The sequence below is a fragment of the Leptopilina heterotoma genome, unplaced genomic scaffold (assembly GCF_015476425.1).
Source record: "Leptopilina heterotoma isolate Lh14 unplaced genomic scaffold, ASM1547642v1 Lhet_120, whole genome shotgun sequence".
Classification (NCBI taxonomy): domain Eukaryota; kingdom Metazoa; phylum Arthropoda; class Insecta; order Hymenoptera; family Figitidae; genus Leptopilina; species Leptopilina heterotoma.
The window spans coordinates 889,723-901,733 of record NW_025110838.1 but is presented as its reverse complement, the minus strand read 5'-3'; the positions used below and the strand labels follow the sequence as shown (position 1 = coordinate 901,733).

The 12,011-nt window shown below is 21.2% G+C and overlaps 1 protein-coding gene across 15 annotated transcripts in view; it reads left to right on the top strand.

Annotated features, from left to right (window-relative positions):
* The window catches only part of LOC122510693 (glutamate-gated chloride channel), a 157,211-nt gene that overhangs the window by 40,932 nt on the left and 104,268 nt on the right, over positions 1-12,011 (top strand). The window lies entirely within an intron of this gene.

Sequence of the window (12,011 nt, the reverse complement as noted above, 5' to 3'; positions counted from 1 at the left end):
ATATGAATATCGGCGTCTGGAAATTATTTCCCACGGCTTTAGAATTTATGGAATCTGTAAAGACTTTGATATTACGCAAATTCTATGCTAAAATAGTGAAATATTATAGAAGCAATATTAAATAAAAAGGGATACCTATAAAAAAGAAATTTCAAATTTTCTCTCCATATGGAAAATGTTAATGTAAAAAAAATTATTTTAATATTTTCCCGCATGTTTTTATCAAATTAGTATAAGAAAACAATAATACAATTATCGAAGAAATGTGGAGCAAAATGTTTCATGACTCAGGCCGATCAGAAAATTTTCTTTTTGATTATTATTTTACAATGATTTATTAACGATAATTCCTGATAATTTTAAGTCACATTCATTTATGAACTCATTAAGAGTGAATGCGATATTTTTACAAGATTAAATATTGATTTTTTTTATTATAAATTACAAAAAAAAATGTATTAATATCTTTTAAAATTCGTAATGACTTTTTTTAATTTCTTTTTTTAAGATTTATCTTTTAAAGAATTTTTTTTTGTAACATTTTCATAATATTTCTAGTATAAAAAAATTAATATAAATAATGCAAAATAATTACAGAGAATAAATTTATTAATGTAAATTAACATTTAATATAAATATCAGCATAAATTATCAACAATAATTTTTCATTCTTGATGAGAATTTAATAATTCAAAATAATAAAAGTAATAATTTTAAATAATAGTAGGATGTAATTTCTAAATTATATATTATTAATAAACAAACTAAAACTAATAATAACAATCTTTTTTTTAAACTTTCTTGTCAAATTATATTTATTACTTGCACGAACTTTTTTTTCTTCACGTGACCTCGAATTTTTTCTTTAGCACAAAAAAAAACATATTTAAAAATTTATTCGCGTGCATCTCGATAATCTTGAAAAGTTTTTCATATTAATCATAGTTTATAACAAAGTTTATGTACAATATGTTTTTGTTGTATATAGGAACAATAATGTATAATACGTAGTTACTTGCCTTGAAGAGATGAGAAATCGGATAAGGAAATATTGATAAGTCAAAATTACAATCGTTTTAATCAAATATTTCAATATTTATTCACGTACATGAAACAATGACAACAATAGTAGTCCATTCAATATGTGATTGTTTACGGGCAAACGATGCGTAATGTATTTACATTTTGCATATTTATATCATTATTTTTTTTCGTTATTATTTAATTTCTTTTCATTTAATCTATCCTCTTAATTAATTAGTTAATTAGTTAATTAAATTATTAATTTAATATTTATTGATTTATTATTAATTTATAATTATTTTTATTTTTTATTGTTTTTCTATTTATTGTTTTTTTATTTTTATTGTTATTATTTCTATATTTTTATTACTTATCAATTACTTATATATTTATTATTTTTTTCAATTTGTTTACTACTTATATTATTTGTTACTTATGTATATTTATTATTTTTTCAATAAATATTTTTTTATTTATTACCCAACATTTATATTTATTATTTATTTGATACTCGTTTGAATTTATATATGGTTACTACGTTTTTTTCTTTATTATTTAGTTTATTAAATATTTTTTGTATTATTCAGTTATTACATTTTTTACTGATAATTTATTTATTACTTTTTTCATTTAATTTTTTCTAATTTTGAGAAACCATTAAAATTTACCTGAAAAAAAGAATCCTTTTAATTTAAGGAATTTTGCGTTTCGTTTTGTTCTGTTTTTATTCTTTTGTATTTGCAACTTTGTTTTGAAAAATTCACGTGTTAAAAATATTTTTCCTCAAAGGAGGCATTTACATTGTGCAAGGGTGCGCGAAAATAACCCTGGAGGACCGATATATCAACTGTGAAATACATCCTTTCTTTTTAAACCATCTTCTACAAAAGAATATTTATAAATTTTTAAATTAAAAAAAAAAGGTTTTTAAAAATAGAAATATTATACATTTTTTCTCAAATATTTTATAATGTAGTCCACAAAAATATAATTAAAATTAACTAAACGATTATTATAAAATTATTATTGAAAATAGTTGAACAATTTTTATTCAGAATTGAAAATAATCAAATAATTTTTATTGATAATTTAAAATAATCGAATAGTAATTTTTCTTGAATAAAAATAATTGAATAATTTTGATTTATAATTAAAAATAATTAAATAATAATTGGTCATAATTAAAAATAGTTGAATAATTATTCTCCAAAATAAAAAATAACTGAATAATTTAAAAAAAAATATTTTTTAAATTTTTAGCAGACTACAAAATTAATATAAAATAGTTGGAGATCTAATTTTTTAATATTTTTTCCCTTATAAATTTTTCTGTTTTTTTTTACAAATTTACAATCTACATTTTCTTTCCAGAAATAGAAAAAATATTCAACGTATTCTTGACAATTTGATAAAAATTTCTGAGCAAAAATAAATAAAAAAAAAAAAAAAAATGAAAAAGGAATTTGAAAAAGAAATTTAAAAATGTAAAGGATGTAATAGCTTCATATGAGGGCATTATATTTATATATTTCTCAGGGTCGTCTTCATTTTACAAGAAGGGGTGAAAGAATACTTAAGAATTTAAAATTTTAAACTTCTTTGAAATTGCTTTTTTCCCAAGAAGCACGAGAATTTATGTCCAAAAGAATCGCAGTTTCACTACTTCAATAAAATCCTTTCTAAAAGATACGTTTGACCTCCTCGATACGTGTAAATTTCCTTTTTCAAAATCTCTCACGTGGATAATATCAATTTCCTAATTTTTCTTCTCTTTTTTGAGGCGAAATTTTATCCTCTATCGCACTTAGAGTCAAAAGAGCAATGTGATTTGTAAAAAGAAAATATATAAATTTTGCGGAAAGAAACATTCAAATAAGCAGTTCAAGGAAACAAATTTCGATTTCTTTATTTATTTTTACACATTTTCTGAAATTATTTTATATTTTATAATAAGTTTTCCAGAAATAATTTTTCAAATAAGATTCATATTTCATTTTCGAAATAATAATTAATTCAATTATTAATTTTATTTGGAAAATTAAAATTATTTTCTATTTTATTTTTACGAACACTCAGTGCCTGTAGAAATAAAATAAATAATTACTTACATTTTTAATATTTAATAAAATAAATAATAAACAAAAGTATAAATATAGTATACTCTCTAAATTTAAATTATTAAAAAATAAAAATGTTTACTAACTTCAATTAGTGACTGACAATTTGCTTTTGAATTAGTAAATTTTACTGATAAATTAGTAGAAATTATTATTTATTAATAAAATTTACTAATTCGAAAGCAAAAAGTCAGTCTCTATTTCAAATTAGTAAACATTTTGAGTTTTTGTCTAATTAAAATTTAGAGAGAAATAATAATCAATAAATAAAAAATAAGACACAAAATAAATGACTATTCATTTTCAAAAAATATTTTTTTATTTTTATACATATACAGTTTATTAGAATTTATAAATATTTTATACATTCTGTGTATCATTTGTTATTTACATTACCCACTTGTCCACAAATCGTTCTATATTTGTCATTGTTTAAATATGTATAACTTATTTTCCTACGCTTATCATATTTTATTGTATTTCGTATACATAAAATATAGAATGAAAACGTATTGACAATTTCCATTTTTTTTATTATGCAATACGTGAGAAAAAATCTAAATATAGAAAAAGTGTATTTTTTTGGTTGTGTTTTCAAGTAAAAAAAGAATAAAAAAAAGAGAGAGAGAGAGAGAGAGGAGGAGGAGAAAAGAAAAAAGGAGGTAAATGTCGTCGATTAAAATGGTCGATAAGAGTCGAAAGCAAAGGGGTTACAAGAACCACGCGGGAAATATTACCATGAAAGTTGGCTGCCCTGCGGGAATCGTCCTGGAATAACCCAGTTTACTCAGTCTGCCGTCTTTTCTCTCTCTCTCCTCTTCAACTATACATGTCTGAAAATAAAACTCATTCCTTTCCTCAACTCGGTGACTACCAATCCCCCCATATACAACTACAAGGATATATGATTGCTTTGTCCTCATATTCGATGCCAGTAAATGTGTAAGCAAATATTTTATATATTATAAACGCAAATAATAATCTTAATATTGCTGTATTCGTGAAAATAGAGGTTTATTTTGGTACAATTTCTTATTAAATTTTTTTATTTCCTTTTTTGGTTGGAAATTTTTTTAAAAAGAAGAATGAAAAGAAAATAAAGAAAATTCTTAAAAGAATTTCTTTTTTAAGAAGGAATTTTTAAAGAAAACATTTTTAAAACAGAAATTTTGAAAAAGAAATTATAAAAGAAATCAGTTTTTAAAGAAGAAATTTTTTAAACACAAATTTTGAAAAAGAAATTATAAAAGAAATTTTTCAAAAAAATATTTAAAAAAAAGGTTTGGAAAAATTTTTTAAAAGAAGTTTCAAAACTGATTTTTGAAAGGAAGTTTTAAATTTTTAATAGTAGAAATTTTTAAAACAATAATTCTTAAAAGTAAATTTAAAACAGAAATTTCAGAAAGAAACTTACATGAAGTTTTTTAAGAAAAAATTTTTAAAACAAATTTTTAAACAGGAATTAAAACCAAAATTTTAAAATGGAAATTTAAGAATAAATTTTTAAAAGAGAAAATATTAGAAACAATTTTTAACTGTAATATTAAAGTAGAAATTAAAAAAAAAATTTTAAAGAAAAATATGAAATTTTTAAGAATAAATTAAAAAAGAAATTTTTTAAAACTAATTTTTAAAATTAAGTTTTTGAAGAAGAAATGTTTAAAACAGAAATTGTTGAAAAGAAATAAGAAGTTTTTAGAGCTTTATACTAGAATTTTTTAAGCAGAAATTCAAATCAAATTTTTAAAAAGAAATTTGACGAAAAGTATTTAAAAAAAAATTTCAAGAAGAAGTTTTTAAAAAAGGAATTTTTCAAAGAAATATTTAAAAAAAGCTTGAAACAAATTTTTAAAAAGAAATTTCAAAGCTGTGATTTTTGACAGGAAGTTTTATTAGAAGAAAATTTTAAAACAATAATTTAAAAAAAAATACTTGAGATTTCATTAAAAAGTTATAATAAAAAATAGAAATTATGCAAATTTTTTAACAAAATTTTAAAATAATCTAGTTAAAAATCGTAATTGACTAATAGAAATTATAGGAATTTTTTCCTAAAGATATTTAAAATTTTCTAAAAAACTGTTTTATAAATTAATTAATTTTAGAAATTTTTGTATAAAAATGGTGTAAATCATTTTTTTTAAAGAAGATCAGAATTTTCTTAACAAATTGTGATAAGAAATAGTAATTTTATAAAAATTTTCTACTTTTTCAAGAAGAAACTTACAATTCTATCAACAAAATTGTGATTGAGAAACAGGAAATATGCAAAATAGTTTCTATTTTCTTAATCTTAATGTTTTAATAATTTTCTAACTTTCATCAAAATTATGAAATTTTACAAATTTTAGGAAAATAAATATTTGAAATCATAACTTTTTAGAAAAACTTTTTTTAGAAATCAAAACTTGTTAGAAAAACTTTTTTTAGAAAACAGATTTTATTAGAAATTGCTTTCTTCAGACAAAAAGGATTAAAAAATATTCTTTAGAAAAAGTGATCACCTACTGAATAAATTAACAAAGAAATTTCTTAAAACAAATTTTTAAAATGAAGTTTTTGGAGAAGAAATGTTTAAAACAGAAATTGTTGAAAAGAAATTTAAAGAGAAATTTGAAACAGAAATTTTCAAAAAGAAATTTAAAACACAATTTTTCAAAAAGAAATTTAAACAATAATTTAAAAATAGAAATTTAAAAAGAAATTTAAAAAGAAATTTAAAAAGAAATTTAAAAAGAAATTTAAAACAGAAGTTTGTAGAAAGAAATTTGAAAACAAAATTTTTAAAAAGAAGTTTTATACTAGAAATTTTTAAGAAGAAATTCAGAACAAATTTTTAAAAAGAAATTTGAAGAAAAATGTTCATAAAGAAATTTTCGACAAAGAAGTTTTGAATAATTTTACCACTTCAAATTTGCTTTTTACGAAATACTAAAAATGAGTCTCCTTTTTAAAAGAAATCAATATTTCGAAGCACAATGTGTCTGAAGATATTTATAGTCACGACACTGAAAGTTTCAAAGTACTTGCAAGTTCAGGTTTACTGAAGTTCACAAAGGTTGTTTCTTGATTCGTGCCTTTGGGCGTTGCTCACTGAATGAAGAAAATTGAAAACACAAGAGTGAAAAATTGTCTCTTAGTTAGAGTTTTCCGGTAAAAAGAGTGATTTTTGAAAAAAGAAAAATGAAACAAAAAATTTTTAAACAAATTTCTTAGAAGAGAATATGCTTATTTTTTTTCTTAGTTGTTCGACATGAAAAATCCTCGATATTTTACAAGAAAAGACATTTTTAATATATTATTTCAATATTGAAACAATTTTTCATGTTTTCCACACATAATTCTTGTTTTATATTAACTTTCTTTTTGCTTCCAGAGGAAGTATTTTATTATCCATTTACAAAAAACGTTTCCTAATCTATTATTTAAAAAACAATTTCCCTCAAGGATAATTTAATATGCTCACATTTTTCGTGAAAAAAAAATGTTACCCGAAGTAAATTTTCCCAAAAAAGCTTTTTTTTTGTGAATAAAATAAAATTGATGGTTAAATTTAGAAGAAAAGAAGAATTTGTTCGTGTATTATGTATATACGTTTCTAAAGTTTACAATATGTAGTATGTGTATAGTGTCAGTGAGTAAGGGGGGTAAAGAGAAATTGGTCCAAAGTTCTCCACTTAAGGTCGCCAACCTGACTAAAAACAGACGGCCGAGTATAACTAACAGTAGTTGGAGTTAGTTAAAGACGTGAGGGAGATTCTCGATGTTCTATTGCATGTAATTTGTTCAATGTTCATCGATCCTGGACTTTACGCGGGTTGATTTTGAATTTCTCCTATTAAAACTTTGGAAATAGTGTTTTACTTTTTTTTCCCGGCTCTTTTTATAATGTCAATTTAACTTTACTAATTTAGACTTAATTTCATTAAACTTTAGTAGTTTCATTAGTGGACGCTTGTTCTTTAACGACCGATGATTTAAGATCGTGTTTATGAAAATTAGTTAGATTTTCAACATTTTCCGAAATAGTTTATAATGAAATTTGTATTTTCTAATGACTAATTAGTCAAATGGAAAATTTTAATTAATGATTTTTGTTAGATAAATGCTAAATAATGTTAAACTAAAACTAATGTTGAATAACATAACTAATAATAATAACTTTAACTAATGTTAAATGTTGATTAATGTTAACTGAGCTTTTTTACTGTTTGTATTAATTTTTGTAATTTTTAAATTATTCTTTTGGGTTGTTGAACAAATTTTGGGTATTTTTCCCCCTATTTTTCTTTTTCTACTGCATTGTTATTTTAACTATTAGTATAGTATTTGATTTTTGATTTTAGATACTGAGCAGAAATCTAAAAACAATTACTATACTAATAATAAAAATAATAGAAAAGAAAATAAGAGAAAAAAATTAAGAATCAAATACTTCATACCATAGAGTGAAGATATTGAAGAAATATTTCCTCTCTTGCTTTACAAGTAGAAGACGTCGTCGAGTGTAATTCTTGATTGAAAGATTGAAGTTGACACGTTTAATCTGAGAACTTGTCAAATAGCACACGATTTACTCAAAGTCTAAATTAACCTTATACACCAAGTTGCAAAGCGCAACCCCCGAGGTAACATGCACGTCATCCTATCATTTTCTTTTATGCCTTTGAACTGAATAACAACTTTAACTTCACTTGAGCTGTTTTAAACTTACTCATCCTCTATATTAAATCATTCAAAAAATTCTGCTAAAATTAGAAGATAAAAAAAAATTTTTTTTTCTCATCTAAAATTTTTTCCTCCCTAAATATAAGTTAAATGTTAATATAACCAGCAATATCAAATTTTTCTTATTTCGTGATTTTCTACACCCCACCGAAAAAAAGAGAGGGAAAACAAAAAAGGAAAAATCTTTTTTGATGTACGAGACAATAAATGCTAAAAATGTCGAAAAGGTATTCTACTAAAGAATTTATGATTGGCAATTTCGGTCAAAGAAATAGGATTCACAAACGTATTCTTTGCAATATATTCGGAACATTTCATTCGTCACTTTTTATTATTGTGGCAATAATCCAAAAAGATTGATATGCTACTGTGGTTATTCTTTTTTTAACACAATTATTATGTTAATATCCCTTCCTCATATTTATTATAATTTCTAATGTTAGAAATTTTCAAATAATTTTTATTAAATTTTATTAATTATAATTTAACTAACAAATTTTACGAGCGGACCGTGATATTTAATTTATTATTGTTATACAAATTACAAAGTTTTTTATTTTCAAATGTAAATTTTTAAATAATTTCATAATCAAAATTAAAAAAATTCACTTACTAAATAAAAAATTAATTATTATTGTTTATATTTTCAAAAAATGTTAATATAATTCTTCGCAAGAATTCAATTATTTTTATATAAATAATAACATTCTTTGGAAGAATTCAATTATTTTTAAAAAAAGTTAAATTTTTTTGGCAAAAATTCAATTATTTTTAACAAAATTTTAATAAAATTTCACAAAAGAATAAAACTAAATACTAAATTTACTACTAAATACTAAATTTACTAAATTTACTACTAAATTTTTTTTATAATTAGTAAAACTCTTTGCAGGAATTCAATTATTTTCAAAACATTTTTTAATAGATTCCTCAAAAGAATTCAATTTAAAAAAAAATATTTAACAGATTTCGAATAAATTCAATCACTTTTTAAAATCTTTAATAAATCCTTTAAAACAATTGAATGACTTTTATAAATACTAAAATTCTTTGCAGAAATTAAATTTATTTTTAATCCAATGTAATTAAAATTACACGAAAGAATTCAATTATTTTCAAAAACTAATAAAATTCTTCTTATAAATTCAATTATTTTGAATATACTTAATTTTAATAAAATTCTTTACAGAAATTCAAATATTTTCGAAAGAACTGTAATTGAATTTCTCGAATTTTTGAAATTTTCAAAACAATTCAATTATTTCCTAAAATTTTAATAAATTCTTCGAAACATTTTAATTATTTTTATAAATAGTAAAATTCTTTGCAGAAATTCAATTTTTTTGAAAACAATTTTAATAGAATTCCTCGAAAGAATTTAATTACTTTCAAGTATTTACATAAAATTAATTTATTTCCCAAAATTTTAATAAATTCTTCGGGACAATTCAATTATTTTTATAAATAGTAAAATTATTTGCAGAAATTGAATTTTTTTTAAAACAATTTCAATAGAATTCCTCGAAAGAATTTAATTATTTTCAAATATTTACCTACATAAAATTAATTTATTTCCTAAAATTTTAATAAATTCTTCGAAACAATTTAATTATTTTTATAAATAGTAAAATTCTTATTAAGAATTAAATTATTCTCAAAAATAATAAAATTCTTCTTAGAAATTCAATTATTTTCAAAACAATTTTAATAAAATTCTTCTTAACGAAATTTAATTGCTTTCAAAATTTTTAATTAAAATTATTAAAAAAACTATTATTTCAAAAAATTTCAAAGAAATTTGTCGAAAAGTATTTAATTAGGATTTTTTTAAATTTTAATAAAATTCATCACGAGAATTGAATTATTTTTGTAAATAAAAAAATTCTTCAAAGGAATTCAATTTTATTCTCTTTAAATTTTTTGTTAGGATTTTTTGCAAGAATTCAATGATTTTCAATACATTAATTTCAAAATTGAAAATATTTGAAAAGAGAAATTATTAAAAAGAATTAGAAAACAAAAAAGGAAACAACAACTAACTTTAAACTGCGAAGAACAAATTACCGGAATACAACGATTAATAATATAAATTTTAATGATTTTATTATTTATTATCTAATTTTATTATTTATCTTTTAACTTTATTATTTATTTTTAAAATTAATTTTACTGTTCCAAGTAAATTTATATTTTTCAAATTATATGTATCAGAATTATTTTACTATTTTTTAAAGTAAATTCTATTTTCTAGTTTTAAAATTTATGTATAATATTAAATGGAGAAAATTAAAAATATATCTGATTTAAATGTTAAACGTTATGGAAAATAAATTTATCTCTAATAATTTTTTTGAGTTAAATACACATTCGAAAAGAAATAAGAAATTTTGTAGTCGTCTCAAAATGATAATTGATCGGAAGAAAGAAGTCACGATCTTAGAGAGTGACCTTTTTTGACCCAGGAACGTGGAATCTAATGGTGAGGTCATTCTCAGCGCGATGACGTCAGCATGCTGAAGAGAGAAAGCAAATGTAAGAGATGAGTTTAAAATACGATGGGCGAGACAGAGAGAAAAAATATCAAGAAGAGCTTCCATTTTGGTAACACATCCACTTCCGTTTTAAAGCATACGTGTGTCGTATTTTATAGATTTACACACTCGGGGAAAAATAGAGAGAGTGAGAGAGACAAGCAGAAAGTGTTTACTTACGTGAATTTCATTTTTATCCTCTATTTTTTTCTTTATATATTGTAAATTTTATCTTTGGTCACTATGGCTATTTGAAAGTAAATTTTTTTTTCGAATTCTGAAAGTAAAAAATTTTCCTGAAATTGTATAAATTTTGTGTTGTTAAAAAAAATAAATAAAATTTTCAATTTTCTGCCAACGTAACAAAAAATTAATTCGACAGAAATAAATTCGAGCTTGATAATAAAGCTTGAGGGGTAAAATTAATAAAAAATATATTGTCAACGAAAGAAGAGGGAAAAAATTAATTCCAGCGAGAAATACTATAAATGAATAAAATTAAAATATTCTGTTATTGAACGCAAAAAAAATATATATTTGAAAGAAAAAATCCGATGTGGCAAAGTATTAAAATTAATTATCATTGAAAAAAAAAATTAATTCCAGAGAGAAAAATTTGATGAATTTTTATTTCATCAAATTTTATTTTCTATTTTTTTATTTTTTTTCCATGGCATTTTTTTCTTCTTTTGGTGATAAATTATTTTAATAATTTTTTATTAAAATAAACTATCACCAAAAGAAGAAAAAAATGCCATGGAAAAAAAGTAAATATTTTCCATTTTCATTCTTTTCTTTTTGCACATTTTGTAAAGTTTTTTGTTGGACAAATAATATCGATTTAAATATGAAAGAAGCTCGTTTAAAAAAAAACATGTCAAAAAAAAAAATCGTCAGCGATGTGTAAAAAAAAATAAACACTAATTCGTTATTCAAAGTTTTTGAAAGGGAAAAAAAAATTCCCTCGATTAAAAAACACTGAACCGTTAATGCAGTTTAATCAATTGTTTTTCACTTTTTTGACTCGTTTGTGCATTCCGTGTGTATAGAAAATTTTTCAACAGGCTTGTTAAATGCATATTTGTAAAGAAAAAATACACATTTAATTAGAATTGAAAATTGTTTTTTCTATTATTCGGAATAAATAAAGTTCTTTTCAGTTTTTTTATTATCAAAATGAGCCGTAGCTAAAAAGACATAAATAATTAAAAAAAATACCAGAATGAGAAGAAAATTAGTTCATTATATTTCTTCATATATTCATGAAATAAATAATAATAATAATAATAATAATAATAATAATAATAATAATAATAATAATAATATATTATTAAAATTGTGTTGTTTATAATGATAGTATTTGTTTCTTTATATGATAATAAAATTATATTCATTATTCCCAATAATAATAATATTAGTAATAATAATATATAAAAAATATAGATATACTTATATATACAAGTAGAGATAAGATTTTTTTCTTCTTCTTATCATAGAATTTTTTTTTCAGATTACTTAGTTCTCGATTAATTTTACATCCGTTTAATGTTTGATTTGTTGATTGATTTTATCAGGAGCAATAACTTCTGATGAATTTTAATTTGTCATTTTT